General features: G+C 35.8%; 1 long non-coding RNA gene across 4 annotated transcripts in view; it reads right to left on the minus strand.

Moving 5' to 3' along the window:
• Nucleotides 1-2,707: 2,707 nt before the first annotated feature.
• Nucleotides 2,708-27,796, minus strand: part of LOC129371504 (uncharacterized) — a 37,277-nt gene continuing 12,188 nt past the window's right edge. For 2 of the 4 annotated variants that reach the window (XR_008607157.1, XR_008607158.1), the window contains exons 2-6: nucleotides 25,368-25,457; nucleotides 15,791-15,867; nucleotides 13,959-14,096; nucleotides 3,754-3,857; nucleotides 2,708-3,292 (exon numbers count right to left, since the gene is read on the minus strand). This is a non-coding gene — a long non-coding RNA (uncharacterized LOC129371504). Of the gene's footprint in view, nucleotides 3,293-3,753; nucleotides 3,858-13,958; nucleotides 14,097-15,790; nucleotides 16,679-23,340; nucleotides 23,393-23,629; nucleotides 23,696-25,367; nucleotides 25,458-27,796 lie in introns of those variants that run through there. The other 2 variants (XR_008607156.1, XR_008607155.1) reach the window with 2 other exon arrangements.

A 27,796-nucleotide genomic window follows, 5' to 3' on the forward strand; every position in this document is an offset into this window, starting at 1 on the left:
GCTATGGCTTTATTTGTCACCAGAGGGCAGCATCTTACTTTTTATTAACATTCACCAGGCCAAAGAAGACACTCATACAGCATGCGCTTAAACCACATGTGTCGTTCTTTTGCTTGACCTCTTCTCTGAAGGGTTTCTACTCCTGTAAATGGAATTAATCATTGAAATTAAATCTTTCTTTTCTTTGTTAAATTCAAAATTTGTAAAATTTTCCCCCAAAATTGAAACATTAATTTTACACTCAGCTTCCTTCCAATGTGCAACATATCTACTCTTTCTACCTTCTTTGTTATGTTAGAAATGGGATTCAGGTATTCTGTGTAAAACTGACAATAATCAGCATTCTATTGGTAATTGTGATTATTTAGTTGTGTTATCATAAAAATAGTGTTAATGACTGGCTATTTTATCAAACGATGTGTCAGAATAAAAAGTAAGATGGAGCTATTGCAGTCATAGAGAAGATGCTGTCAACCATTTGTGCTGCTAATGTAAGGTAAAACATTTTTTTTTACTTTGAAACCAAAACAGAGATGGGAGAATTGATCATGTTCTGTTTTTGTTTTAGAAAAGATAAACAATTTACATTGACATTGCACATGCACTCGTCCGATGATTGCAGAATTGCAGAGAGATCAACATAATGAAATGTGCATTCCCAAAATAGCAACCTACAAGGCCATATTAAATCATTTTAAATTGCATCTGAGTTGACCTGATTCTGAAGTATGCCTGATGTCAGAATCAATGCAGACAATAAGGAGATTTATTTTCTTTTCTGCTAGACAAACTGTGAAGTGTTTTGATTTGTCTCCTATTTTTTCAGCATTTAATAATTAAGTAATGAGTGCTAAAAGTCAGATTGCAGCAGACACAGTCATGTCCTTTGTCTATGCCCCACCTTTTAACAACAGTACTCCTGCTTATGTTTCACTCTTGTTGAGTCTTCGAAGGCTGGTTTTGTCACTCATCTGGTAAGTAAGGTTTGCGGATATAAACCAACACGTCCCCAGCCCAAAAATAAGCCCTCGATGACTCCAGCTTTGAAATGGGATCTTAAAAACAAGAGCTTGGCCCAGCCACACTCTTTAATTAGGGAGGCCCACAGATGCCTGTGTTCTCGTCCTTTTTACACACACACAGACACGCACACACATACAAGAACACACTGTACACATTGAAATTGTACTTCAAAACATGTAAAATATGGTAAAAACAGAAGGGATTAAACAGAAGATCACAACACAATAGTTTGTGTATTTATAACACCCTTTTCTGATAGATGACAAGTGGTTTTTTTTGTTTTTGTTTTTCTTTTGCTGTGAACTGAAGCTGCCTGTGCACTGAAATGCCATGAATGGTAACTCCCCAAAAACCTCGCTGGCACACCCATTGGTTTCTGTGTTGCGTGAATGAGCTTGCTGTCATTTTCTATCTATGTGCTATTTCAGTGACGTGTCCCACGATCACCAAGACAGCGCGATTCATTCTTTATCATGCTAATGTGTTTCAATATTCCTCCACAAAGAGCATACATTGCTCATACAAAAGATGGCTTCTCACAGACTTGTTCAAGACACACATACACACACACACCCACACACACACACATATTTGATAGAGTCCCATTTCAGTGGCCAGTGACAGTGATTTCTTGTCTGATTTGCTCAGTGATACAAAGAGATTCATACACTAACTTTAGGGACAAACGTGTAAACAAGCACAAATCATTTACCCAACTGAACGAAAAAAAAAAAAAAAAACATTCTGGTGTCCAAATAAAAAAAATATTGTGCTCTTTCATAGAATGACAGCAAATTGATCTTTTTTTCTTTTGTTTTTTTTCTCTTCATTTACAAATTCACTCTTAAGAATTCTGTCCTCCATATCTGCCCCATAAAAAAACTTTTGTTTTGTAATAATATCAATAACGTTTTTTTTTTCTCTCTGCACTAAAACTGTATTGCTAAATAATAGTACTGTGCTCACATTTCTTGTTTGTTTATATATATTATATATATATATATATATATATATATATATATATATATATATATATATATATATATATATATATATATATATATATATATATATGTGTGTGTGTGTGTGTGTATACATAGACACACACTCACCCTGGATATTTAAGAAAAATGCACTGCAGCTAAATATATGATACATCAATCAATCATCTTTATTATCCTAAAGAGGCACTTATTGTACTTTGTGAATGATTCTGAGTCCATTATCAAATGGGACTCAGCATTGTGTTAAGTCATTTCACAATTTTTCTTTTTTAAATTTTTTGGGTTTTTTTTTCCATGTTTTATTTTTTTGCTTGTTTGTTTATTATGGAGATCCAAAACCCGCCGTCTGAGGGGAACACAGCGTTCTTATAGTTGTCCTCACTTCAGGCTATTGTGTAAAAACACAGATGCAAACAAACGCACAGATGCATCCGTCGATGTGTAGTATGCCGCTCCCCCTTTGAATAAATTGACACATGAAGCATATAATTCACCATGTAGGGGCCGTTTAAGGGGGCATCAAGGCCCATTTTAAAATCTCATTAGCAGGGCAGCTGCACTTTGCACCCCATGCTGGTGATTGGGGCTCTCTTTTTGTTTTGTTTTTATTGTACTTGGGTCCCATGCAGAACCGTTGCACACCCGCCACCTTCCCAATTCTCAGGCCTCAAAAAGAAATAATGGCACCCTCAGAGGCGAACATCGGGCGGTTCAGAAGGTCGGATACAGCACATTTACTTCACTGAGCGTACAGACAGATCATCTCACACTGTACCTCAGAGAAACTGAGAAAGATGAACTGACAAGATATAATACAATTACAGTAAAGACAGAAATACAGTCAAAGCATATGTAATTATGTTTACCAAACTAATTTAATAGAAAACAGCTGATTTATTTGTCACCAGATTATAGGTCAAAGACAACCGCACAGTTCATATCCAGACCATTCTATAGTCATTTTTAATCAGTCTAATTAATTCCAGTGTGATATAATGATATAGATAGGTTTAACTGCAATTATATCAAACCAATCAAAATACAATACAGCAGAATAAAGCTTATCATTTTAATGCCAAATGCTAAAAATCTATATATCAAATAAAACTGAACTGATCACATCAAATTGTTTCCTTTGCAGGAATTCATCCCTTTGAGCAACCATGAGGTGAAATTGGAGAATAACACCTCAATGTTAAAAAGAAGAAATCTCCAGGACAAGAAGGATTGGCTCAGTCAGCCATTTGGGGATTGGTGAGATAGAACTAAAATAGGAAAAACATAGAAGAGCTAGTTTAGTAGATTGTGTGGCAAACAAAAGCAAAACAAACACAATGTAATTAGAGGCAAAGCTCTACTAAGGGCCAGGAAAGTCCCTTGAAATTTAAAAGATCAGAAGTAGAAGTTGAAGACTATGTGTTTTATAGAGAAATAATCCTCGTTGTGTTTTAACACGTAGGTAATAGGAGCAATAATGCCATCAGTCATTTCATTTGACAAATAAACAAACCTGGACACAGAAGCACTGAACTTGGAGTACTTCATTGAAAAGAGACTATATATAGTTAATTGAAGCAGTTGCTATTTTAAACACTGTCATGAATGAGACAAAACAAATTATTGCACAGTGAAGCTGCAATTTATTGAAAATATAAACAAAGGGATAAACTTAGAGGTAGAGATTGACACAAAGTTAATGGCATCAGCATTTCAGACAAGTACTTACCATGTGATAAAAAAAAAAAACAATCTGGGAAAGCAGAAATAGCTTTGTCAAGGTTTTTGTGCAAGAAGCCGAGCTGAACACAAGTCTTGAGCCAAGAGTAATTTCTGTAGGAAAGGAAAACAAAGATTATAAAATGTTTTTTTTCTTCTTTCACAAAAATAGCTCTGCTCTTCCCAAAACTAAACACAGAATCACCGCGTTAGGAATACCCTCTATGGAGGGGAGACCTTCATCTAGCTAATAACAGTTAATGGAAACAATAGCTACATTAAAGAGTTCATAACAGTTTTCTCATTAAAAATATTTTTTATTATGAAGTTGACACAAGCATGCAGGATTAAAAAGAAAAATGTTGTTATTGGAAATACATTTTTAATAGTATTAGATTGCTTTTCACTGTCATGAGAGTTGGATTCAAAACCTTGTGTATCTCAATTGTCTTAGCTTTGCCTGTTCGTGTTCCATGTAGTAAAAACTTAAACTAATGTCATTACACATTGTCTGGGCACATTCAGACTGTGCCCTTTGCTTAAATCTTTGTGAAACAAACAAAACACCCCAGTGAAAGAACTTTGAGCTCCCTGAAGCTTACTTTTGCATGATGGGAGCTACAAATCACAAAGTGTAAAAAGGTAAACATTCTAGGTGGCTGGTACACACCTTTGGGCAAAGATCTGGCACTATGTCTGTACAGAAGGCAATGAAGGGTGAAGTAAAAGTGGAAGTGTGAGAAGAACAGCAAATAAATAAAGAAGTCTGTCAAAATAATTCAGCAAAGTGTGGGTTTTAGCAGCAAGTATTTTTACACTCAAAACAACCTCAGCGGCTGTACTTTGGGAGAAGGTCATGCAGGACAAAGAAGAGAAGTGCCATAAATGACGTGCTGGCAAATGTCTCTTTTCCCCTCACTTCCTGTCCTTACTACCTAAGCTTTGTTTCTGGGATTCCTCTTCTTATATGTCTTCTTGTCTTCCAAGTAGTGCACAGCTGGGGATCTTTAAATTAATAGCTAATTATATTCCCAAGAGGTCTGGGTTTCAGTGCTTGAAATAAAATACTTCTCTGTTTAAGTGAATGATGTCAAAATATAATGAAGTGCAGCCTGTGCATATTTTGTTTGGGTTTTGGTAAAAATGGCTCTACAAATGGGAGGAGTTGTGTTTTCTTACAGGCCCCTCTGAGTCAGTTTTTGCTTTAGCGGTTATAACTGTATGCCAACAGCAGGATTTTTTTTTTTTTTTGCTCCAGCAAAAGCAAATATTGGTTTAAAATTCAGACAGTACACTAAAACCTTAAGATAACCAAAAACATCTGATATGAACTTAGAATCAGAGTTGTCAAAGTTGTAGAGCTTGAACAAAATTTCTTTTTAGATCACTAGAGGCCTTAAGTTCTGTTTTAAAAAACTCTGAGTTAAAAAACTCCAGTTAGTTTTATTTCTTGGGTTTGTGTGTGTTGTCTTGCAGAAGCACTCCCATATTTTCATTCAGGGGTTCCTAAACTCTTCTCACAACGTACTGCTAATTTCCGCAAAGCTCGTTCTTGGAGCTGCAGTTTCCAGCTGAGGTTCCGCAACTTTAACAAGTTGCTGATTTAAATACAGATGTTCTGAGCCTTATTTTGATGGGACAGCGTTCTGCAGGACTTTTACAAATCCAATCAATTGCACTCGCAATCTTTGTAGATTGCATGCGACATGGCCACTTAAATGCACATACACATGTTTTTTCCTGCTTACAAAATCTTCCACTCCTTACATGGAATCTTTGTAGATCAGGACCATAGAATGCATGTCTCATCTCCTAAGTAATTGCTGAATGTCCTTGCCACAAAATGTAAAAAGAGACGAAGGAGGAGAACATCAGATAGCACTGTGCCACCTCCCCACACGCACATGCACCACATCCAGCAAGATGGACTGATAGACATGATTCTGATGGAGAGAGTGTGTGCTTGAGACAGGATATTAGAATGGACATTTCCTTCTTCCCAATGCCACGGGCAGGGCCCTCTTCCATTTGTCTTCAATGTGAAGAGACGCAAGAGAAAGATAAAGGCTTGAGCTGAGCTGACAGGCCGCTCGAGTGCCGACCTGCTTTTGCTGTTTTTGATTTGATCCGGAGAGCATGATGCTGATGGGGAATTTTCTTTGGGATGATAGATGGGTCGAGATGATGCACATATAAATGCCTGAGGTTGTATGTATTTGATGGTGAGGAGCAATAATTGTACATTAATTTGTCCTTTGTTGAGTCATGTCTCTCCAGGCCAGGCAGAATAAAAAGGCAAAAATAGAAAAATCAGAAGCATCAATAAAAACAACAAATAACATGTTGGATAATAACTCAACATTTAGGCATAATCTTTACACAGAATGACACTGAAATATGGACAGGATTTAATTTACTTATGTTTTTGTGTGTTGGTGCAGATATGGGTGCCCTAGATGAGTTTTGTGCAAATATCTCACATTCAAAGTCTGCAAGAAAGCACCAGCACTGTTGTTGTTTTTCTTTTAATATTACAAAATAGACTTTATTGCTATTACTTTACCCGCTACATTTGTTTATTTTTGTTGTTTTCTTGAAATTTTAAAGTGTTAAATTTTTAATAAAGTTATTGGATGTTTCTTTTTTTTCAGTTCATTTAGTACTTCACTGGAGCACTCTGGGTAGTTAAGAATGTTTATTTAAAAAAAATCTGAGCCAAACAAATTGTACAAATAATTTATATGCTGCTGGAAGACAAAAGAAACAAATGCAGCATGACAACAAAGCATCACCTCCCATCTGATTGGGATAAGCTCTATTTGAATATTTGCATTTGAGGTGCAAGAACATCCAAGTTACAGTGTTTGTGTTTTTGTTTGAGGGCATCCTATATGTGAGAATGCATGCATGCCCATTTTACACATGGCCTACTGGGGAAACATATGAAGCACTATTCCCTACTGCCAAATGACTTATTGTAGAGAACACTGCATCAGACTGAATCAAATTCCTGACACGTTGTTAGATATGAACTCTGCAAATAATCACCATCCACATCCAACAACTCCACCATGACATGCTTGCATGTTCTTCATGGAGACGTTCAGATGAGCAAGTGTGGTTAACAAATTACATTCACCGTGACCACGTTTTATCAGCGACAGCTTTCATCTGACATGACCTCATTAGGATGTAAGAGTGGATCCATATTTGCTCTCAGTGGTTAGCATGTGAACTGACACATAAGTTACATAGTTAACGAGCAGCCACGCGTGAATGAGACATGTGAACCGTAATGTAATGAGCAACATCCCGCCACATATGTCTGTTCATCCCACCCCATTCTGGCCTTGAGCCGAGCAGCCCAGTGCCTCCAGAGCTGAACCAGATGAATATGTTTTACACAGTAAAATTGAGTCAAATTCCAAATTCATGAAGCAGCTTTCATTGTGTACATTTTGTGTCACTCAGTCTTGCTCTCGGTGTGTATTTGGGCTCAATCTATATTTAATGTTACCCTGCAATGGGATCTGATTGATAATTTCATAAAGTTATGAGAATATAAAAGATTTGACATAACATGGATGTAAGAAGCAATGTGTAAATTGATCATTTCTTATTCATCGGTCCTCTCTGTGTTCTTCTACATTGTTCTTTATCATCAATTGTGTCCTGTTTCATTATATTTGCTTCCACTACAGATTATCTTGAGAGTCAAACTGAATCATAATAGTGTGTCTTTTATTAAGTGAGACAGTGAGCATAAGGAACGTAGATCAGTATTAAAATGCTGTAAAATGAATTTTGTATCTTCTCTTTCAACAAAGAAAAGACCGCAAAACCAAATGAACAAGGAGACAAATGAATCAGGAAGTAGACAGAGAAGGAATAAAAGGATAGGAAGAGCTTTTGGAGTACATTTTTCAGCAGATCCTGTGACATCATTGATGAATGCTACCTATGTGACATTTGACAGTGACTGATTGTGGTTGCATTAGCGACTTCCAGGTCAGGATGTATGAAGAAACACTTTGCTTTTTCTTGGTTCTTATAAAGTATAGTTGATTATATTAAAGAAAAAAAAACTGTATAATGTTTAGTTTTTATTTTCTAATTATAAAGCCAGCCTAAGGCCTCAAGTCAACATTATTTTTGCCTGATATACGTTATGATTGTTATTTGTTTCCCAAATGTCATGCCCCAAAATAAAGAGGGCAAAGCTTCTTCATACTATAACGTCAGGATTGTGAAAACTCTTATCTTGTCTATCTTTCCATTCAGGGAAAATCACAGTAGGCAGTGGATCAAATTTTTAATGCAAGATTCTGACAGGGAAGCGATGTAGGAATTACAGCTACTTTTAAAAATAGTTTTGACTTCAGATCAGTGAAGTATGATCTGTAAGAAAATTCTGGCACGGATTTGTTAACAGCCTGAAAGGAAGTATTAAAATGTCATATAAGGGGAGTGAGCACACAGAGGCAGCATATTTGTGAATGGGTTATCACACATACAGACCTTGTCCCTGCCACCTAATACTCACGGCAGGGTCCAAGGTAAACACAGCTGTGAAATACCCTGGGTGACTGCACAAGTAATAAATCTGTTTGACTGCACTGCTGCTACTTCAGGCCTCCCTCGGCTTTCCATCTCTCCATTTTTAACAAAGCAACAATCGTACAGCTTATGTAGGCAAATGTAAGATGGCAGCAAATCGAGACTGGCACCAAATAGAATTAAACCAACAAGATCTGCAAATACTCTCACCTTGGCCTTTTCTGTCCTTCCATATTTGCTGAGTTTGTTTTGTGTGAAGCAGCATGCTGCTTAGGAGTGAAGCAAATATTACTACAAGTAAATTTGGTATATGAGCATTTAAGAACCTGAAAAGGTCGAAAAGACAAGCTAACTATATAATACTGTTTCCAGAAAATAAAACTGGCAAAAGTAAAACAGTTTATGTATTTTATGGAATGACAGCTTTATCACGTAAAATACAAACAATTGAGTAAATTATTCTAATTTCTGCTAATCTGACCAGCAGTCTTCATAAAAACTTGATCCAAATAAACTTGATCCAAATAAAATTATGTTTTTTGAAACAAACATCACCGATGGCCAGAACTGTCATCCACATAATCAACAAGCTACTCAGACCTTCTCCAGTGAAAATTATACTTTTAAATTCTAGAAACAAAAATTATTTCGTATTTGGAATGTGACTTTCATTTTCAGCAAAATAAATGCTGCATAGAGAAAACAAAGTTTTTGTACAACTCCTAAACCTTAATGAATCAATATCTCACAAAATAATAACTTCCTTGTCATTCTTTGCAAAACAGTTAAATTCACTAAATTGGCAAAGCATTACTGAGTTTCAGCCAGTATGTGAACACTTCCCATACATATAGCAAACATGTTTCAATAGTTTTTTTTTCTGTTTTTTTTTTTTTAATTTGTTTTGGGTTTTTTTGCAGCAATCTCTGTCATGCTTTGTCACCTCACTGTGGAGATCTCTTACAGGCATTTTAGTCCAGATACAGGAATAGCAGCTTTGTCATTCCACTGACATTTTTGTTTCTCCTGTCAAGAGGCGTTGAATGACCTTGAAGAAAAAGTAGTGAAGGAGACCGTGGAATTTTCTTTTTCAAACTTTACATGCCCAAAGCGCCCACCTAACACATTAGCCCTGGCCATGTCAACAAAGTCAGACTGAGGCACTGGCTGAGTTGCCAAGAAGATATGTTAATGTCACCACAGTCTAGGTTTTTTATGCAGAGGTGGACTCATTTTATTCAGTGCATGTAACTGTGAGAGCCATATAAGCTTATTTGTTTCAAATGTATTTGAGCGGGAACACAACATAAAACCACGTTTTGTTTAAAAGAAACCAATATCCTGCTTATAGTGGCTCTAGTCAAAGGTTAAGCTTTTAAAAGTCAAGCTTTCAAATCAACAATACTAGTCTCATTGTCTGGCATTAAATATGACAAAAAAAAAAATTCTGTTCTCGGTACATTTTAGAGGATTTTTTTCAATCCACTTTAAATTTAGATGTTAGTAATAGTTTTAAGTTTTTACTGTAATTATTTTTAAATTAAATGGATCAAACATTTTAAATGTCCTTCCAAAAGTTTGTCATAGTAGCCTGATGGAATGTTTGCCTATTCTTTCTGAGTAAACAGAATATCAACAAACAAATATACCTAAACTACAACTATTGTTATCTACATTTTTACAGGTCAGACTGGTCTAATTTACAATCCAAACTCAATTCAACTCAATCTAATGAATTCCAATTTAATACAAATAGATTAAGAGTCAGTTATTTTTACAATGCAGTCAAATTAAATGAATATGCATCTGTGATTTTCTGTTTAACAATACTTAGCGAGAAGCATGAAGCCAATGACTTTACAGACAGCCCTTGTTCTGAACTAGCATGTGGTGACGCTGGAGAGTAATTACTCCATTTTAGCAGAGAGAGACATCCAGCAGAACCTCACTCCACTGAAAGTAGCCATATGTTAGTTAAGGGGATTGGAAGGAGTCGTAAAGGAAACACAGAAGCACTGATCCAGGAGGGCATTCAAAGTAAGTGAGTGCAAAAAACTACCTGAAATATAGTATGTGTTATATAACATGGGTAAGAGGTACTTCACTTTTGATCTGAAAAAAAATATGTTTCCACTGTTAAAAAGCATGACCCATTTTAACAAGAAAATCCTCCCTTTAGAACCAGGCTCAGTATCAGCAGCCATGTGCTCTGACTGGCTGAGTGTTAAAAACCATTCTACTATCGCCAAGTTTGTTTTTGTTTTTTGTTTTTTTTATGCATAAGCAGTTGCTTTTTATGCATAAGGCCAGCCTTATTTGATAGTTTTTCCCATTTTAAAGTAATCTGTTTCTTAAAGTTTTTTTTTTTTTGCTATATTTGAAGAAAGTGTTCAAATGACTTATGTGTCTTTTTTTACTTTATTACCAATTCTCAATAGAACTGTTTGAGTCAGCCAAATAACAGAGGCGAGAGAAACTTGACAAGAGCAGCTAAGTAATAATGGTAACAAATGTTTAACTACATATTTCTTGTGCCGAGAGTTTATGCCATCAGGACACAGTTGGATTAATGAAAATAAGTTCAAATCTGACATCCAGTTCTCGATTAATCTAAAAACTGACCTTTTGTATAATTTGTTAATTTCTTGGGCGACAGCTCAGGGACAATTTTAATCAGGTTTTAAAATCTTCTTCATCACATGAAACAGCAGATGGTGATTTCTACTTTTAAGACTGGCTGATTGTTATGAACACACCTTTCACACAGCAACAGAAGCACAATCATTTGTTTGTGTTTTGACTAGATCTAAAATATATTATTTAAAATCTTACTCTACTGTCTCCCAGAGACACTTTGTCAGTCACAGGCACATATTGTTTATTTTCCATTTTTAAATAGTCCTTAATCCTTTGGTTCTGAAGATTTTGAATGCGCAAAGGAGCATCTTTTTGTCGATTGAGTTGCATCCAGAAGCGCTTCTGTGGCTATAGAACAGCCTCTGGTATTAGCATGTATAAACAGGCTTATAAATGGAGCAGTATTTCGCTGTTCATTTTCATCCTCTTAACAGTAAACAAGGCGGAACAGGCCCTGACACCCTGAATAAATAGAGACCAGTGCACACAAATTCAGCCGCACCGAGAAACCGTGGGGGTTTGTTTGAGTTAAGGTCAATCCTGTTTAGATTACTTTGGTCATAAGCCATTTTTTTTTTTTAGTTTTGTTTGCTGAGCTTTCTCTGTGGAGGATCATGCATTCATGTATTCTGAAATCTGACGTAATGAATATGACAGCGTCTGCAAGGGTTGTAGACTTATTTTCGAGGTGAGCTCTGTTTGTGTGTTTTGGAAAAGGCTAGGGGTTTACAAAACAATCTGCACAGTGGGTGCACTTTTATGCAGTACAAATAAATGTACACTTTGCACAAACCCATGGGACCATGGCTACATGGTACTATACATGCATGCATGTGTTCAGTTCACTATGTGCTTTTGTCAGTTGTAATACAGTCCACGTGTTTATGCTATAAGACATTTAAAGAAGGGTCTAAGATTTGTTATAACAACTAAAGCCTGACATGTCACGAGATATCAATTACACCAGCATTATTTTTTGTAATAACAATACTGGAATTTACTTAATATCTTTTAAACAGCTACTATATTTGAGAAAATACTGAGAAAATAATAGAGCAGAACCACAGCTTTTCCCACTAAAGTTTATGAAACTTACTCAGAATGTCAAAGAGCACAGATAAAATAAGAAATTGTAATGGGTAGTAAATATTACTTTTTTATTTTCTCTACAATCACAATAGTTCAGTGCCATCACAATAATATCACTTAGCAGGACTGATAACGATATGTCTTTAATGTTTTAAATCAACTCTGTAGAATTAGTCAAACTAACTGCAACTGCATCGACTTTTTAATCTTGTCTGTGTTGATTTGACAGTGGAATCTGGTGAAAGTAAGACAAGAAAACTGCTCAAAGTTGCCATCTTACTGGAATATCTCAAAACATCTTCTACACGAATCTAAGCATAAAAAACAAAATGCATTTAAATCAGTCTCATGTCCTTTCATACCAATGAAGTATGTGGGGTGCTTATGAAGCACACACATTTTCTGTAATGAAATACAAAGGCTATAAAAGACATGATGTACCACCACATCAGGAAAGGCTGTGCTGCATTTGTAGTAACATCCCTGTTTTCATTTTATTTTATTTTTTTCTATTCTGGAACATCATCTTTTCACATCCCCCCTAGCCTCACTGTGGATTGTTTCTGATCTATAATCCTTTACATATCTATTTTCTACAAAAATCACTTTGTTCCATCTCTACATTACCTGCTTGATATGTTTTTGGTTTTTTTGTACCTGCTGTAGACTTACTATTTGGATTTGGGAAAGTGACTCTGTTCTTACGGATCATAGAAAGATTACTGACATTGAGTAGTATCAGAAATCTTACACTGAGTTCAAGATCAGATATGTTTTAACCAGACTTTGACTGAGGTTTGGACTAGGCCATGGAGCAATGCCTTTTGAGGGACTGAAGACTGGTAAAGCTGCAGAAGCACAGGGAAATAATCTTGTCACACAGAATGCTATTTGGTGAAGAGTTTTAGAAGAAGTGCCGTTAACTTGCACTACCTGCACATTGGCAGAAAAGGAGGGTAGCACACTGCTAAGCGGAAGGGGCAGCAGAGGTACAGGGCATGACAGTGATATGTGTTATGGCCTTTCAGAACTTTTTTGAAGTGTCAGCATTACTATCACTTGCCAAAGACTTTTTGAACAGCACATGATGTGTTCAAGAGCACTTCAGTTTAGAGGGCCTGCTAGTTGGATAGCAAAAATATTTTATATAGTAGGTGCATTGTTAAAAATGTGTTTCCTGTGAAGTCATTGAATATAGATCAGTGTGTAAAAAAATAATGTGGAAAATATAGTATTGTATTTTACAAAAGTGACACACTATCCTTTGAACTATTCTGTTCAAAGGCAGAACTGCACTAAAATGCTTGGCAGTAATTTTAAAATTGAAGACAGGTGTATTTTACTGCTATAAGTAAAACAAACTCTTGTCTGGGCAGCTGGATGAGTTGGGGGTTATGGTATCCATTTAGTAAACTCCATCAGTCTCCCTTTAATAACGCAGATTATAACACTTGAGACAAAGCAGCATGTCATTGTGAATGGCCCCCTCTTGGCTCACGCCAAACAGAGATGTGACTCAGAACGTGGATTGAAATGGGAAATCACACTCAAATATGTCTGCCTTCACTAACATAGTACAGGCACCCCGCTCCCTTTAGCGACCTGCTTTGAGTTATTTATGATGTCGAAACTAATCTCACTTAGTGCTACAGGCTCTCCAAAAAGGAGGCCCTCCTCCTGAGTTGACTGCCGAGCAAGGGATGAGGAACAGATTGAGGAAAGGAGAGCAAGTGCAGAGCCACCGAGGACTTATTCAAATCCTCCCTCATAGATTAGCAATCGCAGCTTGACAAGCCGCCCTGCAAGTTATAATTTATTTAATTTTTTTGGAAATCGATGCTGCTTCTTACTAAGATGTCAGAAAAAAAGGGGATGGGGGAGGGGGTTAATCCGTTTGGAATTTACAGGCGATGAAACATGAGACAAACTCACCAGCATGTCATCGAGTCCTGAGGATGGGGGAAGTGAAGTATTTAAATGAGGTCTGGAGGCATTAAGGCAGCTGTCATTCAGATTGGTGCTCTGTGGCTTTGTTTGTCCATGATGAATAGAAGCTCCCACTGTTTAGGCCTGTAAGATTTACAAACATTATGCTTTATATTTATTATAAATATCTTATTTTATATTCATTCTTTGACTTTGTACTAACATATGTATCGGGTATACATAGTAACTTTAGCTCAATGTAAAATTATTAGCCCAACTTGCAAGCTTGGCCTTAATGACCATTCATCTGTGATTTCTTTCTCTCTTGACAAAGGCTTAAACCATTAAGACAATCTTTCTGCTAAAACAAACATAACGTGACAAGTAGTGTCTGATGGACTCAACACATCGCCATTGTTGCAGCTTCCTCACTGGGACAGTGTTTTAAACAAATAAACAAAGCGTATAAGTGAAAGCCAGTCACCAGTCTCTCTCTGCTAATGCTGTTATAACAAAAACGTTCAGTTGCTTTCATTAATAGAAATAGAAAAACCACGAGATGTAGCAAAGTAAACCCAGTGTACAATATAATGGTGTTTATTGCAGGGTTTCCCCCTTGATTTATTTAAAGATGTAAGCAATTTAAAGCTGTGAACTCAAAAATATGCATCTTCAAAAGACAATTTTAAACCAATCTTCAGTGCATTTTTCAAACTTAAACATATTGCTCTTGAATGAATGAATATGCATGAAATATTAGCTTTAATTAGTGATATACTTTACAATTCCGAACCTTTATTGTTCTGCACATCGTTAACTTTAAATGAAACAAGTCGATTCCAGTTTAAATGCAGACTTTCAAGTTGAATTAATTTAGTGGGCTGAACAAAAAAGATTGCATGAAAACATGAATAACTGAACCTTTTTTTTTTTACACTTTTTTTTATTTCAACCCTCAAAAGGGAGAGAAAAACATAAAAACTTGAACTTTTTGCCCTTTTAGATCTTCTCTTTAGATGCTGAGTTGGTATATTAGAATAACAGCAAAATATCTGCTACAGACCAGGCCAGTTATAATGTGAAGAGCTTTAAGAGGAAAAATGTAAGAAACTAAAGCACCGAACATGGTGAGATTTTTTTTCTGGAGTCTGAGTGAATGTGTGTTTTTGTTTTCTTAATGAAATACTACTTAGTTTTTGTGTATCACTATGTTCATCTTCAAAACTGTCAATAAACCAAGCAACCAACCAACCAACAAGCATTTGGAGGCCTTAGCTCTGTGACATTTATAAATATTTGACAACAGATGAGGGGGCTCTGTGGGGTTCCACTCTGAGCACCACAGACAAGTCTGCTAATAAAGCAAAGGCTATCAGTAGATCTTGTCCTGAGGACCGCACAGAGTATCCAGACAGCAGGGAAAACACACACCTTCCAAGTGATGCAAGCAAAAAGATGCACAGTCTTTGTTTTTGCTCTGTTTCTCACATAGCGACACATGTAGACGCTCCCATCTGAGCAAAAAGGCACACATTATCAAGTAAGAAGAGCAGCAAGAGTTTGCCATCACAATCAATAATGGGGAAAATGAAAAAGCAATTAGATGCTTTGTTACCAGCAGTGATTGCAATGATACCGTGTGTAACCGTGTGAGAAAAGCTCTGTTTCCAAATCATCCCCTTGCATTTGCTCTGACACTCGAGACAAAGCGTTAGAAATAAAATAAGACTGGGATGGCCAGAGTGTGAGCAGTCAGAGAATTCTCATTGACTAGATAAGTAATGCAATGCGTGTGCTTGTCAGCGTGTATGTGTCTTAGCATGTGTTTGTGTGCATACCTCAGTCTTCTTCCCAGACAACTGTTAACCTTCCAGGTTTGAATGAGAAACAGGTGTTGGGGCCAAGCGCACCCTCTCTGAGGAAAAAACAAAGGCCGTGTAATCGCTGACACATTGCTAATAACGTACTAAATATCACCCAGCGAGGTGATTCAGAATGTTTTGTGGCTGAGTAGTTTGTTTATTGCTGTAGTATGTGTGAATAAAAATTGTAGCACACCTACCGTGTGGATTTTTTAAAAGCAAATTAGTGTTGTTTTTTTTTGTTTGTTTCCTTTTAAAGTGCCTTGCAAAATGAATCACACTGGCTTTTTGACATTTTGTAACGTTGCAACAATGTCAACAATGTTGATGCATTTTACAAGAATGCTATGTGGTAGATCAACAAAAAGTAAAGCTTAATTGTAAAGGAAGAAGAAAAAATAGACAACAGTTTGTTTGCTGCAATTCCAACTTGATGTCTTTTGCAATTTGTTTCTGTTAGGTTTTCACATCAAGGAGGATAAACAGCAACTTTGAAGACTTGGCACAAATTCTCAATGAATTTAGGTATGGATCCTTATCGGCCCATCTTAGCAGATACATATTCTTTATAGAAACCATTATACTTTGGACTGAACTAAAGGTGAATCACCACCCCTCAGCATGAGGCTGCCACTGCAGGGTGTCAGCATGGGGATGGTGTCTTCAGAATCATGTGGAGGGTTAGTGTTCCTCAACTCTACTACTAATAATATTTTTAAAAAAATTAAAGGGCTGAATACATGTGCTTAAATGTTTAAGTTTTTAATGTGAAAAATCAGCTAAAAAGTTGTAGAAAAAGAGAATCAAAACTCTTTTTAATTGTAATTCAAATGTAAAATTGCAAAAGAATATTTATTGTTACTTGTTGAAACTTTGTGTTCACAGCACTGACGTTGTTTGTACTAGTCTACATCTGTACAAACAAGATGTAGACTTTATTTGTGATCACCTTTCTACCCTTTCTTCTCATTCTTCTTTATATTTCTCAACCCCCCTGTCTTTCTGTCTGGTTCTTTATCTTGATCCCGCTGCATTTCCATGTACTTAGCAATTCCCCCATAGCCCTTTTTTTGTCAAGCTCCCCCATTTTCTTTAGTCAGTGTTGTTCACCCACCCGCACCTTTGATCGCCCTCACCTTTCCATTTTGCATGTGTGCCAAGATCTGAGGGCCAACGACACAGTGTACAGCCCAGTGGCCTAAAAGTGAATACTTACATAATTGCCAACTGTCTCCAATCATTAGGGGCAGCCCTTAAAAAAGATATGCTTTGCCGACAGCTGCGTCCCCTCGCCTTTGCCAGCCTTTCAAATCGCATTTTCTTTAAAGTGCTCGTCCATATTATTTTTAACCCTAAAGCTGTATGTGCAATGTAGACAACCGCAGAAATTTATAAAGGACACATTTGTATTTAGAGTTCTGGAATATGAAGTAGATATAAAAACATTAAGAACAGCAAGCCTGATTCCATGTGAGCCAAAATGTGGTGTTTCTGCTCAGGGGATTTTTTTAAATCACAATAAGCTTCAGCTTAAGTTGATATGATTAATACAATAGGCAGGTGCAGCCAATGTAACCACAAAAGAAAGCTAAATGTAGTTCAACTGCACAGAACAGCAATAAACATAGAACTGGTCTGTTGTGAAATATAGCAAAGCAATATGTGACACTGATGTGAATATCTTTTAGTGTAAACTGTTTTAAAATCAGATGAAATAGAACAGTGAGTGGAAATGGTGTATATCTCTAGATGTTAGCATTCACCATTAAAATTAGATAATTAGCTCATGAGGGTCTTTCTGTGTCATGTAAGGGAATAATAACCAGTAGAAAATTCACAGAACTTTACCCAGGAAACCTTAATATTCATATTATATCACAGTTTCAAGTTAGTTGAGCTCAATTTGTGCATTTTACCTTCTTCTTTTACTTGCTATGTTGGTGTTGTTCTTTGAGAAATCAAATGTACCCATGCTGCTTCTTTTTGATTTATGTATTCTTTTTTTGATAAGAGTGTACATCTCCAAGTGGACATTACTCAATAAAATAATTAGGTATATTCAATTTTTTTTTTAATTCAAAGCTTATAGTATCTCAATATTACATAAGTTGGACTTTGCTTAATTCAAGATGAAAAACAAACAATTTAGATTCAATCCCTAAAGCAGCATCCTTATATAGTTGTTGTGTTGATGCACTGGATAAAAGCCATCTCCTTGTATCGATGCAAAATGGTTGCTCTTAACTTCCCTGTTTGGTTGCAAAAGGTTTTTTCAGTAATACTATCTTTTTTTAAAACCCAGAGTGCTTTTTGTCCAATCTTGTGCATGAAATGAAATGTGACATTTTCTTGTGAGATATTAAAAGTGATATACGTTCACATACAACTCATTTGTTTATAAAACTACTGACATTTCTTTGCCAGTTCCTGCTGAGAGAAGAACGTACATTTCATTTCCTTGCTTTCAGAGAGACCTTGCACTGTATGCTTAGTGACAGCTGGGTCAGGTCCCCACATATTGAGGACACAGCTGCCCTGCAGACATGTGCTCATGCACAGAAACACACACATGCATGCACACACACACATAAATGCAGACTCTCATGCACACAGCGAGAGCAGGAAAGCAGAGCAGCGTAGAGAAACATACAACCACATTTCTACTGTCTGACATAAAGCGTATCTGCAACAAGTATTCGGGAAGATGCATTATGTTATACTTATTGATTTCACATCAATGTGTGTTCACAAATTTTAATTAAAAAGAAAAACAAATATTGAACTTTGTATGCCATAAAACCAGGTTTGAAAATTATATTAGGAATTATATTAGTAAAGTTTAATATTACATGAATTTATTTTTGTACAAAGAAGCATGAAGGATAGTTTCCTGAAAAATAAAATGCCCATCTGATTGGGGCTTCAGTTAAATATGAAAAAACTGAAATAAGTTAATAATGCTACAACTAAGCACATGTAAGTGGACTGAAATTCTATTGTGCTTTTCCTGCACCTCTCAAGCTGCAGATTGGTAGGGAACTTGGGGCTAAGCGCTTTGCCGAGATGTAAGATGGCTACTCTACTCACTGTGCCACAGTTACTTGGAACTTGGTTCATTTTTAGCATAAAATTTTAATCAAGTGTATAACATTAAAAATATAAAAAAATAATAATCTCATATGCCACATGTTGTAAAAGTTTTTTTGCTGACTGGAATGTGGGGACAAAAATGCAATTTTATAACTTGTGTTTAATGTGTTTTTATTAAAAATAATAGTAATTATGTCAGTTATGCTCATATTTTCCTCCTCCACACTTTTTTGCAATAATATGCATTACCATGATATGATCCGTGGACATATCATGGGACAGACTAAAAACATTACACGTTAAGAAATGTAAGAAAACTGTTTCATTCCTGTCAGATGGCATCTACGTATGGCATAAAGCATGTAGGTCTAAGATAAATAAAACCTACTATGATTAATCAAAATCTGAGTCTGTGCGTAGAAAAAAAGTGACCTGTTAAGCATTTGAGTCATTACAGTAGATTTTTGCTTTGTTTTTCTTTATCTAATGTGGACATGAGAATTAATGTTTCCATTAATTTGTAGTTTCGGCTCACTCACAGAAGTTCAGCTGCTTGTTGTGAATTTAGACATGAATTTTTTTTTTTTTTTTAATTTCTTAATCTTGAAACTAAGTGTGTAAATCCTTACTTTCTGAGATTTTGTGACTAAACTACACTTAAAGGATTTCATTTTTCTAGGTGGTAAAATATGTTATATTCATGAGGGAGCTAACTCAGAATTTGTTGTTTACTGATTTCTTTGTCTGACATAGAATGCTTCTTTTTCCAAGGTGTAATGCAAAGGCAGTTTCAAAAAGCACTCACTGATGAAAAGCAAATCTAATTTAAGAGACTAAAGAAATTAGTTTTCTTTTTTCTTTCATGAGACACAAATAAGTATATCAGAGAGATGGTGTGTAAAAGTCCCCTACCAGAAGCTCCTAGGGGCCATGAATCAACCATGAAGGATAATCAAATCAAATGCAAATGCAGTTTGTGTGAATTTTTTTTTTTTCTACACTTGATGCTTGATGCCCTACGGGGCCTTTTCAATTGTAAGAGGAGGGTCTGTACATAATGATGGGTCACGCTTCAGGGTCCTTTGTAAACATGGTGAGTGGAGCCCTATTCTTGGGGACAAGATGGAATTAGCCCAAGACAAAGAGAGGTGTGAGCAAGGAGCATGAGGATTTCTTTTGCCGCCCAATCAAAACCACATACATATAATATAATTAAAACGCAACACTACCAAAAAAGTCTTCCTGATTTCTTGCAATTCATCGCATATATTTTTTTATAAAATAAAAAATGCTTGGTATCATACGTTAAAACTTTTTACACACTGCAGAAAAAATACCTTGTTTTAAAGCCACAAAGACTAAAAACTTTGAAAGTCTGAAACATAAATAAACTATAATTAGGTTCTCAATTGTTTTTTTTGTTTGTTTGTTTTTTTTGCAAAAGATGCAGTAAGTATGGTTTAAGTGAACATTTCTGAGCCTTTCAGTCTTGTCCTCTGAAACAGGTAGAAATAAGATTCCTGACACCTGTGAGCATCAGAGTAACTACGCCAGTTATAACCAAAGCAGAGACGTCAAACTTCAATGCTTTTAAATCTCTGCAGTTTGGTAAGTCTGTAAATTACAACTTTCAGAAATTATTTTTCTAGAGTTCCTCTTTCTTTCTATAGAATTCAACATATATCTTCACACAACTGCAGTCTTGTGTTGCAGACTACTTTTGTCTTGGGTGGGTATCGATAGATATTATTATGCACTGAATGTGGCTTTCCAAATATAATTTCTTTATTCAGCTTTTGATCATAATGTGGTCTGCATTGCACTAACTTTGTTTTTCCTATCAGATTGTTTGATATATTTGTCAATTGAAAATTGAGCCACCATGGGTTATAAGTCCAAATCTAACTAAAAAGGAAAAGTTGTAAAGTTATACTATCCTGTGATGTATCATATTTTTGTTCTATTAATTATTAATACCATCCAAGTTCAGTGAAAAGTGGGTTATGTATTTCATTTTCAGTCTAAAAACAATATTTAAAAGTTTACATACATTCATCATTGGGTTGAAGTTCATGTTATGAAAGAACTCTTATTTTTTTCACAGAATTCTGACTTTAATCTCACAATTTTGATGCTAATCTTGATGCCCTAAGGGGGCTTTTCAGTTGTAAGAGGTCTGTCTGTACATAATGATGGGTCACGCTTGAAGGTCCTTTGTAAACATTGTGAGTGGGAATCCTATTGATAGCATTATTTTTATTTTTTATTGGCCCTAATCATCTTCCTTAGGCATCACAAAACTTCAACAAATTATTTAAACAATATATGGTTGGATTAATTTAGATGCATTAATTTCTCCACCTTCATAACATGTATATTTAAATAGCACTTAAAAAAAGACAGAGATCGCAATCAAAATCCTAAAAACACAACCACAGCACAATAAAGTCTAACTAATCAGTACAGTCAGTGTCACATTATGTTAAAATCCAAATCTTCCATTTAAGATTTAATAATATGCAAATTGAAGGAAATCCCATATCTCTGAAAAATTGTTTTCAGTGGCTAATGGTATACGGAAAAAAGAAAAAGGTTCAATAACATAGCCTTGTGACTTCAGTAGGTTAGCACAGGATAAGATACTGCTGCCGTTCCTTAAACTTCTCTAGGAGCATTTCATACACTGATGACCTGAGCCTCTGATTCTCACCCATTGCTCCAAACATGAAATAAGCATGCCATTATCAATTGTTTCAATCTAGGGATCTAAAGCCACTACAAGCACATTATTTTTGCAATTAGTTGCAAAATTTCTGTTTGTTAAAAACGGTTAAGAGAGCTTATTTTGTTTTGTTGAGTTGCTTTAAAACACAAATGAAAAACTTTCAGTATTTATGTTTTCCCAGGAGTCCTTTAGTTTGCATTTAACACTCATTTCCAGTATTTTACTAAGGAAAGGCCATTTTGAAACTGGGATGAAATATATAAGACATCTGAGTGGAGCTCAGGTTTATTTCATCAGCATGCTTCAAGTTCTTTGGTACCTGGCCAAATGTCAGATTGCGATTAATTAAGTTAAGACTAAAAAGTCTGAGTTTTGGAAAGATCTCAAATCCACACAGTTTAAAATAACTCATACAGACTATATGCACTGATTCACACTAAGGTATTTATCAAATATTTACATGTAAACAAAGGATTTATTTGAGGAAGATTTTTCACTTCCAAGGTTAGGAGCTATTAGTTCTATTGTTTTTTAGTTTAATATTTTCAGTTTACCAAAGTGCACATATTAAGAAAACTTTCAGACTCGTATCACCTTTTTTGTGAATTGCCAAAAAATAAAACAAAATGAGAGTTTTGGGTAAACCTTTTCACTTATGTGACGTTAGCATCCAGTTTGACCAGTTGAATTAAACATAAAGTCACACTCAAAGCAAAAAGATGACATTCAAAATCACGTGGAATGAGGCTGGTTCATCACAGAAGGATGCCAAGACCATCATAGTCAAAAGCAACACCCTAGCAGAAAAGAGCAAATGGGCTCTAAACATGTTGAAAGGCTTACTACAAAGAGATCTTGAGTTTACTACTCTTGGAGAACCTCAATAGAAGAGAGTAGGAAACAATAGTGGGTTAACATGATTGTAATTGTGGCTTTGAGAAGGCCAAGGAGCTTTCTGTTGTCTTTGCTGTTCCTTTCCCAGTGAAGGGGAAGTGAGGCGTACTGATGACAAAAGTGACAAGTAATTGGGAGCACAAAGGAGCTGGTTAACCATGGCCCTAAACTTCAGGAAGTGTTAATCAACTGAATCCTTAGGCAGCCAAGCTACTGTGCAATTTTCGCCCGGAGGTAGATTGGATTTTAGCAGCTGGAACGTAGCAATGGCTAGATTGGGTTATAAAGGATTTGTTAAGTACGGCTGATTTGCTTGATTTGCTACTAACATATTTATTGAGACTTCCTGCCAGAATTTCTTTTCTTCATTAGAAGATAACTGGAGCTTACATTCATAATGTAGTGCTGAAAAAAGCGAACAACAGTGTACTGTTATGTACAAATTATTCCTGTCCTCTTTGTTGTGATAATATTGAAGACACTGGATTGTATTTTTCTTTCACTTTAGACACAAATTAATTTTGATCTGCCTTCACTCTCACAGCCTAATAACACAATGTAGATTTGTTTTATCCCTATATGGCACAGCCATGAAAGAGCATGACAACAGTGGGATCCATTTAAAACATCACGATTCAATACTAAACAGATTTTCTGGAATAACATCTCTGTGATTCCAGTGACTTGCAGTGGAATTTGCAGGTTCGGGACTAATGAACTGCCCAATCTGTGTGTACACAAATGCATCTTTAATGAGTAGTGTCCCAGTTGTTCAATTCATTACAGAGGCTGCCTAACGCTTTCATCCTGTGCTCACCCATGTATGGCCTCAAACCGTGTGTGTCACCGAAGTTGCTTTGTGTGGCTCCCTGTGTGTGCAAGAGGAAATAGTGAAGGGTTAGTTTTAAGTATGAACACATTTGTATTAAATATTTCTGCCCTTCTAGCTTGAGAAGCCAGCCTTAATTAGCACTGTCTGCCCGAGTCAATGCCATGCACGCCTGCTCACAAATAGGCAACAACAGCATGAAGCAAGAAAGAGCCTTTTCACCTTAAAGCAACATTTTTTTTTCCCCCATGTGCAATTTTAGTAAGGGCTCACATACAAAAGGATTCCTTGATTCCTTTCCTTTGGACGCTGTTGACTTTCAGCCGCTGCACTCAGACACAAGCTTGAAAAAGGAAAAATCCTCATTAATTGTTAGGCTTCCTGATAAATGGGTCTTGTTCTAAATTTTTTGTCCCTTTTAGGTGGACGCTGAGTAAACTAGTTAGGAATTGAGATTGAGAGTTTTCAAGGAATGCACTTCTTTCTAATACATTCAATGAGCTCCTCTGAGGGATCAAGTTCAAGCTTATCTGGCTGCTTTGATAGAGATTTTATGTGTTGGCAACTTTTTTTATCTACTCACTTCTAATACTTAAAACTGCTAACTCTATGGGAAGTCTTTGAAGAGGAACTGCTGTGACCTTAATTAAACATATGGAAAAACTGGGCACATGCACACACGCAAGCACACACAGCTTGAATGTAAAGCAGGCCTATAAAAATATTCCATACATTTTCTGTGGCCAAAGGCGACCTCAGAATGTTAAGAATTTCATTTGATGTTTCAATAAAGTTGTAACACGGCCTCTCCTGCTGCTAGTTTCTCGCTATTGACTGTCCTCAGTCATAGTGTTCAAAGAATCAACATTGATCCAGTTGTAAAGAAAAATGAAACAAAATTATTATGATAGTCATCTCACATACTTTTAACCAAGCAAACAAGTTATGCATCACAAATTAAAGGGTACCCTATAATATTTGTATCATGCTACAAAAAGTTAATGTGCACCACTTATAGTTTTGTGGAAGATTTGTTTTCTGAAAAGCTTTGGCCTGCCAAAAGTTATTTTTACCGAGGATGATTTTTCTTTAATTTTTCTTTAACACTGGAATATAAAAGAGCAGCAAAGATTTTTTTCTAGGCACGAATTAATTTTGGGAGCAGAGGCAATGTTTCGAATGTGTGCATGTCTCATTTCTAAACAAAGTTTCCCAGGAAATTAACAATTTAAGCTGTGCCACAACTTCTTGAGACGGCAATTAGCGTGGTTAGCATTGCTAACTGCAAACATCTGTCTACATTTATATTTCCTAAAGAATGGAGACTTTCCAAATTTAGAAAATTTAGTGACAAACCAGAAATTAAAATGTCAAAAGGATAAAGCATAGCAACTTCGCTGTAACAGGTTTCATCTTTTCTGTTGTCTGCAGTGTTCTTGCTCTCCTGACTGAAGTTGGACATGAAACATAGAAAACATGGTTATTAGTTTCCTACATGTTTTTTTGTTGTTTTTTGTATTGTTTTTGTTTTTGTTTTTTTGCTTTTAAGACATCACACTGATATTTTAATAACTTAAAATACCTAATACAGAGTCTATAACAGTGTAATACAAGACAAAGTGGATAACAGCTGTCAAATCAGTATGTGGTATGGTGTAAATTTTTTATAGTTTATTTTAGAATTGTATTAACGCAATTTTGAAGGAAGAGATCACATGCACTTTTGTGTGGTCCATAAGAATAGCTGACACATCAAACCAATAAACCAATACCTCAAATAGAGGTCTGTTTCTGTAAAGCTGCTCCTGAAAAGTTTTTATGGAAAAGATTTGGAGTGCAGACTAAGTAAAGCTCGGCAAAGAGTGAAGAAATATGACACTTTTATACTTTTGATAAGGAATGTATGATTCTCTGCGCAAAATAGAGTTAGTGATGCCACTGGTCTGCAAGCTCAGCACCAAGAGCCAATGATGCCGTATTATTAGTGTGCAAGATGGAGTTAGTTCAGTCATCACCCAGTGTGAGGTGGCGGCTGTCTTTGCTCGTCTGGTTGCTCCCCTGCTCCTCTCTCACTGCATTACCAGCAGGGAGTCGCCTCCCAAAGCCTGAAAAAGACACACTCCATTAATTCTACTGCAGGACCCAGACATGGCTCAGATGTGTGATAAAGGAAAGAAAAAAGAGCTAAAACATCAAACTCAACTAAAATTCACTGAAATACACTTTTGTAAAAAAAAAAAAAAAGAAAGAAAAAACAATAATAATAATTTTTACACATTGTATATGTTTGTGTTCAAGCACACATAATTAAACATGTATGCTACAAGGAATGTCTTTCAATATTTTTGTGAACTGAAATTTAAAAAGAGCCATAATTAAATTTGAATTAATATTCTTAACTTACAAATTTCAACAAAAGACACATTTTGTCACTGAAGACACAAAACATTTATGAACATTTGAATTCAAATGTTTTGGCTATAGTGATAAAGCTGCTTCTTTAGTTTTGGTGTTTGAGATTTAACCTCTAATACTGACTGATGGTTTGACACCATCATCCATGGTGTCACCCATTGTAAAATATCATATAAAATACTTTTTTTGCTTGTTTGTTTGTTTCTGTTGCATTTGATATTGACAACAACTGCAGTTTTGTTTTTTTTTTTCAAAAAATATTCCTTTCTAATAAAAAAATATAACTGAACTCTAAAATGTTCTTCCGGTGATTCATAGAAGTAATTTTCTCTGTAGGTTTTAGACTTTTGTTGCCATTCAAGAACACATTAATGACCAGAGAAGTGTGGGTATTGATTTATGCTTTTTCACAGGAGGGACAGGAGAGCAATCAGCCTCTTCCTCATAACATACGATGCATCAAAATAATTGGCAGTGTCCAATTACCCTGTGACTCATGTTCAGGAGATCTGACAAGCCAAGTGGATCCAAACTTTTTTAATCAGGAAGCCTCAAATATGAATTACAGATGGCGAACTGAATAAAACCCAGCATTTGAGAAATTGCACAAAAACAATCTAGCTACAATGCCACATGATTTCAGTTAGTTTTGCGTCTTTAAATGCCTAAATGTTTCATATAAACATGTGTTAAATCACACAAAGAAAACTTGGCCAAAAAAAATAATAAATATATTACTAAATACATTTAGTAATATATTTTTTAAATTAACAAAATGTATTTCTAAAGACCAAAACAATGTGGCCCTATGTAAAATACAATCAAACAAATCAATTGTTCTCTAAAACTGACAACCCTTGACCTTGACAACTGTCATTGAAGCTTTTCACTTATGTCAACCAATTTTGGTCCACTCTCCTTTACGTAATTATTTTAGTTAGCATGCGTGAAGGGCTATGAAACAGCATCCTAGCCAGTTTTAAGTCCAGATTTGAACTTGGGCACATAAACCATTTTCTGTCCTCCCGAATTTTGGGCCGTTGTCCTGCTGCAAAAACAGATTCTCTTGATGCTAAGGTCAAAAACTGATGGCCAGACGATTACCTTAAGATTTTCTGATGGTTTCATCAATAATAGCAAGACTTCGAAATTCAAAAACAGCAATGTAGCCCCAGACTATCATGTTACCAGGAGGCGATTACTTCTTCATATTAGACCAGGTTGAGTTGGATTCTCTGAATATATAAAATCACCATTTGAAAACAGTTTGTTTTAAACCACCAGTAGTTCATAATGGTTGGAATGAAACAATTCAAAATTGATACACACTGTGGTTCCAATTAATCATGATCAACTTCTTAGAGAATCATGCTCCATCACAAGATAATTTTATACTCAGATAGATAGTATCCCACTCTGATTAAGGATTCTACCCTTGACTTCTGTCCGGGTCTTGTAGTTGCATTTCCGAATGAATGAAGTGTCTGAATTGATCACCCATAAAGTAATGAGGTCACATGAAAATGTCAGCACCAATTATTCATATCGCATGCACTAAAAAACAACACAAACAATTGTGAAAGAAAACGACTAATGGAATCAAGAACATTCTGTATCTGTTTCAGGTAGGTCGTTGTAATTATGAATCATATCATTTATGTTACCTAACATGAATTATTGTCACACAAATGTTTTTATATGGTGTGGAAATCCTATTTGTATTATTTAGAAAAATAATGTGTTTCAAATCAACTATCTGGAGCCCACTTAGTTCAGATGCACAGTAAGTTATGGCAGGTGTAAAAACCCATCTACATTCTCCAATGAAAGGTATACTTAGTTTTTAATTTGCCTTTCTTCAGCTATAAGCTTCATAGTTTCAGTGTCTATACTCTCTATATAGACATATTTGCAATGCTTTTCAATTCTAATCAGTACACTGATATGAACATATTGGCCAAAGGAATGTGCAGAGTCCTGCCCTGAGGACACTGTAAACAATGTGCACAGCTGTCACACCCATCTATTT

The sequence above is a fragment of the Poeciliopsis prolifica genome, unplaced genomic scaffold, assembly GCF_027474105.1.
Source record: "Poeciliopsis prolifica strain line A6 unplaced genomic scaffold, Auburn_PproV2 SCAFFOLD002, whole genome shotgun sequence".
Classification (NCBI taxonomy): Eukaryota; Metazoa; Chordata; class Actinopteri; order Cyprinodontiformes; family Poeciliidae; genus Poeciliopsis; species Poeciliopsis prolifica.